Below are 7867 nucleotides of genomic sequence, written 5' to 3'. Positions count from 1 at the left end.
CCCAGTGACTCAGCTTAATCTCTGGCACGTCTCTTTTTCTGCTGCGCACGCTTGTCGCTCCTACGCTGGCGTGGATCCAGCCACAACTTCTCTTCCTCATTATCTGACACACCTGGCTCCTGGCCAATCTCAGAACCACCCGGCTCCTGGTCAATCTCTTCTCTGTCGGGAGACACCTGAGGCATTGCCAAAGAGGAGGGTCCTGGAGAGGGAGGCCTAGCCATCTCCTCTCCTTCATGTTCGGAGCCTTCTTCCTCCGATAAGAGGGGCTCACAAGACGGAGCCACAACAGATTGCTATATTTGACACACTTACACCTGACCCATCACAAAATCTACTGACCATACAAAACTCTTATAAACACTGACACTGGCATTCCCTAAACCAGGGGTGTCAAACTGCTGGCCCGCAGGCCAGATGTGTCATGCGGAAGCCGTGCCCACCCCATTGCCGGCAATGGCAAAACCGTCCCAATACATTGCACAATGTCACATGATGTCGCGAGTTTGACATGTCTGGCCTAAACTATGCTGAAGATATTACCCAGCCTGATAACAAAACATTTAGAAATCATCCCACAAGCTTAGAGAATGAACCTTCATCCTCATCCTACACCTGAGCTACAGATATTTGCCACTATTGCAAACTTAGAAAATATATTTGTGCTCTATTTATTTGAAATTCATTTTTCATAAGTTGCTTCAGAGAATTAATTTGTGTTTTTTCTCACTCATCTAATAAAAACAGTATTGATGATTCATTATTATCAGAGTTTTGTTTTCTGCTAATAAGGCATATTATCTGCCACAAATTCCAAAAAGCAGTGGACAATCATTTCCTAATTATTTCTGCTTTTAATTGTTTTAACAATATCTATCGTGCAACATAAATGTACATACAAATGCCATTCTCCATAAATTGAGTAAAATTTCAACATCATATAATAACCTTAGAAATAGTATTCAAAACATTAAATAGGCGAAGAATTTTGCAATTATTATATATCATTAGATATTAAAAAATAAGAAGGGTTCACTATGATTTATTAATCTATTTCAGAAATTGGATTCACTCAAAACTTAAGAACAAAGCAAAGTTGGATAAATAAAAATAATATTTCATATATTGTATGTGTGAAAATCTTTGTTAATTTTTATTTCTCTAATATTTCACATAAATATTAACAAGAAGTAAAGCTTATTAAGCTTTGAGTGACTTCAATTTCTGAGGTAGATTTATTCTGTGTGTGTGTGTGTGTGTTGCAAGCATCTCCAGGATCAGAAGACAGCTGTGGTGACAGATATAGCAGTTTCAAGTGATAGAAACATAAGGAAGAAGAACTATGAGAAGCTGGAGAAGTACCAGGGCTTAAAGAAGGAACTTAAGAACTTATGCAAGTAAAGGCCAAAGTGATCCCAGTAATGGTAGGAGTGATTGGGGCTGTGACCTCTAAGCTGGGAGAATAACTCCAACAGAAGAACAATATCAAAACTCTCTTTCTAAAAGAGTACAGTGCTAGGATTACCTAATTTACAGTGCAGAACCCTCAGACTCCCAGACATTTGATAGATGATTCAAGAATTGAGGAAGACAAATGCCACCCATAAGGGTGAAAAGAGAATATTGTTTATTATTATTATGCATAGTAGGTGCATAACTTTAGAAGTCAAATGTAATGACAAGAATGTGTGTGTGTGTGTGTGTGTGTGTGAGAGAGAGAGAGAGAGAGAGAGAGAGAGAGAGAGAGAGAGAGAGAGAGAGAGAGAGAGAGAGAGAGAGAGAGAGAGAACCTTCTAATTACTCTTAAATCCCAACAGCTGTTGAGACTAGTACTTGAAGTTCTCTTGCAAATATTTTTGGAAATATTTTGCCATAGCCTTTTTCCTATGACTGAGAAAAAGTGACTGCCCCAAAGTCTTTCATTTGGCTTCATTGCTAAGGCTGGACTCTAGACTTGCAGCTTAGCCACTACACCAAACTAGCCCTCATGCATTAAAATTACAATACTTTATCTATCCCCTTTGTTTGTTTTTTTAACTTTGACAAAAACATAGGCTATGAAAATCTCTAATTTTTGTAATTGATTAGATATAACTGCTTTTCAGAAATTTTCAGCTCTCAACTTGCTGATAATTTTCTTTTTATCTTAAGTTATATAGAATTAGTCTTAGGAAATTTTCCCAATCATTTAAATAATGTAACCTACATCAAATACCTACTTGGTTGAAAGTGCTGGGCCAGGTGATGGGTTCCTCATGAATGGTGAACATTTTATCATCAGCAGCCCAAGGATCCACCTTCCCAACTTTCACTTGATGGAAGGACTGGTTGGGGAATGTAACCCAGTTCTCAATCTCTAGTCCTGTAATCAGTTTACCATTCTGGTCAAAGGAAATTTCATTCCCAACACTGTTGTTAAATGAGACTCTTTTCAAAAAGAAGTGAAGCTGAATATGAAACCAACATGCAAAAACAAAGTATGGTTACTGTAGGTATAGAGCATAGATTTTGCTTCTCTGGTGTTATTCTCTGCACAATCCATAACAGTCTGCTCTTCGCTATATTTTATTGTTTCCCAGAGCTGAAGAAGCTTCTTGGATGAGAAACGAAACATCTTCAAAGAAAAACAAGAAAGTCCAGTTGCCTCATGAAAAAGCACCTTTGAGATTGTTTCCCATTCTATTTTCTGCTTATCTTTCCTTGTATGCAGAAGAAAAATACAATTTGATGCAAGCTGGTTAGTTTCTCTACCTTCTCTTTCATGATAAGTCTTCTGAGGAAATGGACAAATATTCTTCCATCTCTCATTTCTAGAGAAGTTTCTGGAAGTGAACTTAGAAACAGAACAATCTCCCTCTCCCTCTCCCTCTTTCTCTCTTTCTCTCTCTATCATACACATACACACACCTCTATCTCTCTCACACATACAAACACACATTATCTATCTATCTATATCTATCTATCTGTCTATCTATCTATCTAATATATATTCATATCTTGAACTTTTAGATAACTTTTCATGTCTTGCATTTCATTCACATACTAATTCATTTGATCTTCTCTTAGACTGTCATTTAATAACCCACAGAAAAGATATATTTTTGAAAGCATGGTTCTTTTCTCATACAATGTGGAAGACATACAAATATACTGGATTGAACTAAATATCATAGATGAATCAAAATCTAATCATGAAACCACAGGCTCATAATTCCTGCTGCTCATTTGTAGTATGTGCAAGGTTATTTGATCCTACTCTGCATTCATTATTCTTTCTTCTTCAAGCACAAAAGCAATGGCTTGTGGCTTCGGAAGTATTTTTATCTTAAAAACTCAAAGAATCTAATTCTTTCAGCTCCTACATATAATAAAAGTATTTACTGTTTGGGGTCCATACCTTTATTGACTGAAAAGCTTCTGAGGATGTTTCTTAAAAGACACAGTCAATTTGACCAAGTAGTTCTTAAATTCTAACAGAAATAAAGCTTCTTATAGGACATAAAGTAGTGGCAACTGGACTTCTTTTATTTTTGGGTCAAAATGTTTCACTGCTTATCCAAGTAACTTCTTCAGTATGAGTTAGTTGGTTGGAGGAACCCTTTAGATGTCCTCCAGAGTGGTTTTATTTCTCATTTAACCTGAATAGACTCTGTAGGTGAGGAGGCAAAGAATCCTTGAGATGTGAATGTTCTAACTCCTAAATCAGTGGTTCTCAACCTTTTTAATGCCGTGACCCCAACTGGTCATAAGTCAAGGACTAAACCGGTCGTAAGTCGAGGACTACCCAACCGGTCCTAAGTCGAGGACTTTCCCTGCCCGGGAGCGCCGCGCATGTGTGGTTCCGCCCCCTGCGCCGGCCGAGGCATAGCTGGCAAGCGGCAGAGACGGAGCAGGCTGACCACCAGCTGGCCCAGCCCAAGGGAGGTAAGGCACCCACCGGAAAAGGGGAAAAAATGGCGGACAAAAAAAAAATGGCAGACAAAAATATGGCAGACAGCCTTGCTTGGCGACCCCCATGAAATGGTCAATCGATCCAAATGGGGTCCCGACCCACAGGTTGAGAACCACTGTCCTAAATCATTCCCCTAGATCAGGGGTCCATGAGTCATAAAGGAGCCAAGATTGCCTACCCCTGCCCTAGGTGGATTGTTAAGTGTGGCCTCACTGGTGAACCTGTACAATTGTCTTAATCTTCCTGGGGACTGATGAAAAAGCAGCATAAAAAATGGGAGATAGATTGTGTTTGACACCTCTACCATGACTCAACTTCCAGACAACTTTCCCTGGATGACTGAGAATTTTCATTGACATGTTACAAGGAAATAGTTATTACATATACGGGAAAGCGTAAAACCTACACCTCTGCTACAGTATATCAGGAAGAGATAAAGAGAGTAAGTGAGCTGGGAAATTCAAAGTACAAAGAAAGTTCATTGAGATTATTAATGCCACAAAAAAGAGAAAGAGATAAAGAAGAAACCTAGAAGACATTATTAGCATTCCATCTATATCTCACTGCTCTTTGTGGCCAAAAAGCTATGAGATGCTAGAAAATCAGTGCAATTCAAATTCTATTTCCAATGTATTTGAATATTCAAAAACCTACCTGCCATGGCTGAAGATCCTGAAGACCAAACTTTTTGCCACTCAACTTTCGCCTATGTTGTTGGCTCAATTTCATGGTATGTAAAGCATGTATCACAGTGTACACTGCATTGTATATACTGTAACTATGACTGGTCATCCTCATTTCAAAAAAGGTTCCAGAAAGGGCCTCCAGTTTCTCCTTCCCTGTACATACATCCTCTGTTTCCTCATTCACAGATGGATTTGGAAACACACAGCCAAATGCATGCTCCCATACTTCCTTCAGGAAACTGTCTTCTTCTGCTGAGAAATGGTTTCTTGTCTGAAGAAAATTTTGGAAACCTGCAACTTCATTTGAGTAAGGTGCAAAGCTCAGAGCACCATGGACAACTTGAATATCCCAGCTCTTCTGATAAAAGAATGATGCAAGATCCATTTGGAAAGCCATGATCCACACTTTATCTTTTGGCTTTATAGAAACTATTTCCATTTCAGGTAGATATAACAACCATCTTAAATTTGCAAGATCATTATCACTGATTATGACAGCTTTGGCTTTGCTGCTAACAAGAAGATGAAAAGTTTTCAGAAGCAATTTCAAACTACCAACATAATTTGTGAAATACACTGGTCTGAATTGTTCCAAGAAAGCAATGCAGATTCTATGGACTGCAAATATTGAAAAGATTAGGTGCTCAAAGGTTCTTCCACCAAGTCCTTTCACAAGTACTCCAACCCAAGTCCACCTGAAGTGCAAAAGTAGTTGAATAATTCCCTTGTAATAAAGTTCTTCACCTGGAACCATGTGGTAGTAGAAAGGGCTTTCATTAGGTGAAGAGCCTGTTGAAAACTATGGAAATAAAAGTAAGAAAAGAACATAGAAATAATAGAAAAATATAGAGAAAATATGATTGACAAAAGAAAATGTGTATCCACTCTAAAGTAAAAGTTCTGAAATAGGTCAGCATATGTTTGCATGTGGTTTCTTTGTATAATAGCAATGGAAATAGCACTTAGACTAATATGCCACTTCATAGTGCTTTACAGCACTCTCTAAGCAGTTTACAGAATCAGCATTATTGCCCCAAATAATCTGAGTCGTCATTTTACCAACCTTGGAAGGATAGAAGGTTGGGTCAGTCTTGAGCCAGTCATGATCAAACTCCAGACAGTGGGCAGAATTACCCTACAATACTGCATTCTAATCACTATGCCACCACAGTTTAGGACATTATTGAAGATATTATTGAAAAATCTATAATCTTATGATTATCTGAATTCAGGAGCACTGAATTAACTTTCATAAAGAGCCTGACATCTGAATCCTTGCTTTGGCTTATTGTTTATATATGTCTTTCCTTCCTTCCTTCCTTCCTTCCTTCCTCCCTNTCCTTCCTTCCTTCCCAATTAGCTTGCCCCAGGTTCAAAGGACTTCTGGCAACATAATACTTTGATACAGTATATAAAATAAAGCATAAGAACAATGAAATAATAAATAATGCAATATCAAATAAGAAGAAATTACAAAATTCCATGAAAAGTTTATGTGCATATATTCAAGAATATAATAAAAAACCTCCCTCTTATTTTGAGTTTTAATACGTTTTCCAAGTCCCTTCCCAGAAAAAAAAATTAAATTTTGCTTCACTCTCTCTCAGGGCACAAAGAGAAAATATCTGCTGTAAACTCCATGTAGGCATTAAGAACAGCATCTGGCCTATAAATGCTCAGCTCCATTCAGTTACCCTGACTCTACCCCAAATTAAGGGATTACAGGGTCATAAAAAGAAGAAGAAAACATCAATGGTAACGAGGCTTCTGATTTTGCTCACATGGCATTTGCTATAATGATTTGTATAGTCCTAACTTTTCTTTTACTAAAATATATTGTTCACTAAGATTTAGTGTTTGAATACCTTTTCAGTATGCATTCTTTCCTTGTTCACATTTCACAACAACCTTGTTCCTATATTGATAGGCATACTCTTTATTAATTTTGATCTTGATAGCATCTACTTTAAAACATTATTATGAATAAGCTCTGGAAAATAGTGAGAAGAACCCAGTTTAAGTCCTTAGCCATGATTGCTTACTGATTAATTTTGGGCCAATCCCTCTTTTTTAACTAAATCTACCTTATCTGATAGTTATAGAGAAATTACCAGCTGTCTCAGTAGGCCACTGTTTGGCATGAATGTGGGAAAAAACAACTTTGCTATGGATCATGATCTGAGCACTTCACAATCAGTGTGCATTTATGATCAACACAGCATCCAAAAGTCACATGATTGTCATTACAAAGGCTTCATAACCAGATTCCAGTAAGAAGATTTAATGGAGAACACAGAAGTTAAATCATAATCCATGCTGATGTGATGTGAAGTCTTTCTTTATGGCCATGGTGATTCACTTAATAATGGAAGCGGCAGTGAGGTTTTAAGACTGCCAAGATCATGTGTTGTTTCAATTAGTAATGGAGTTGCTAGTCCCAATTGTGATCTGTAAGTGAGGACTACCTGTAAAAGGAGAAAGCCTCCTTGAGCACTTGAATGAAAGACAGGATATAAATCTAATAATGGCATAAAATATGAATAAATAAACTTCAGAAAAATTACAGTTTTTTCTCATCACATTAGCAACTTGCACATAACTTTTATTATCAATGGTTAATCTTTGAAACTCAATAATAGCCACAACAATTCTAAAATTCAACTTGTTTTATTTTATTATATGTTAAATACATCTTCTTAAATAAGTTCCATGGAGAAATGTACATGAAAGTTAATTATATCTAAAGATACACTACAATCTGAGAAAAAAATATCCAATCCATCTTACCTGTGGAACTTTGTAAGTGTCTAAAATATCTACCAAAGAGATTCCTGGATCAATAGTCCCAACAACTGATATAAGTTTGTTCAAGTTGCCACACTTGTAATTGGGAATGAATCTGTTCTGACTGGAGAAAAAATCCATTTTGGCATGATAGCCACCATACCTATCACAGATTCTGAAGCCCAGGGTGATATTAGGTAAGAGTTGGTGCTCTTCATTGATCGTCTTAACAGCAAATATCATGGCCAAGATATGTTGATAATACTTAGTCAGGACTCTGCAAAGGGAACTAGATGCTGTATCAAAGAAATTTCTCCACATAAAAAATATGCTCCTTGAAAGAAAAATGTCTTACAAAGTGATAATCACTCTTTCATATTAACTGAATAAATTAAACCCCGTTAAAATACCGTAATGATTTAGAAGGTAATAGTCACTGGTTCAT

The sequence above is a fragment of the Protobothrops mucrosquamatus genome, unplaced genomic scaffold (genome assembly GCF_001527695.2).
Source record: "Protobothrops mucrosquamatus isolate PMUCROS unplaced genomic scaffold, P.Mucros_1.0 scaffold572, whole genome shotgun sequence".
Classification (NCBI taxonomy): domain Eukaryota; kingdom Metazoa; phylum Chordata; class Lepidosauria; order Squamata; family Viperidae; genus Protobothrops; species Protobothrops mucrosquamatus.
The sequence above is the reverse complement of the archived record's forward strand: the minus strand, read 5'-3'. Positions refer to the sequence as shown.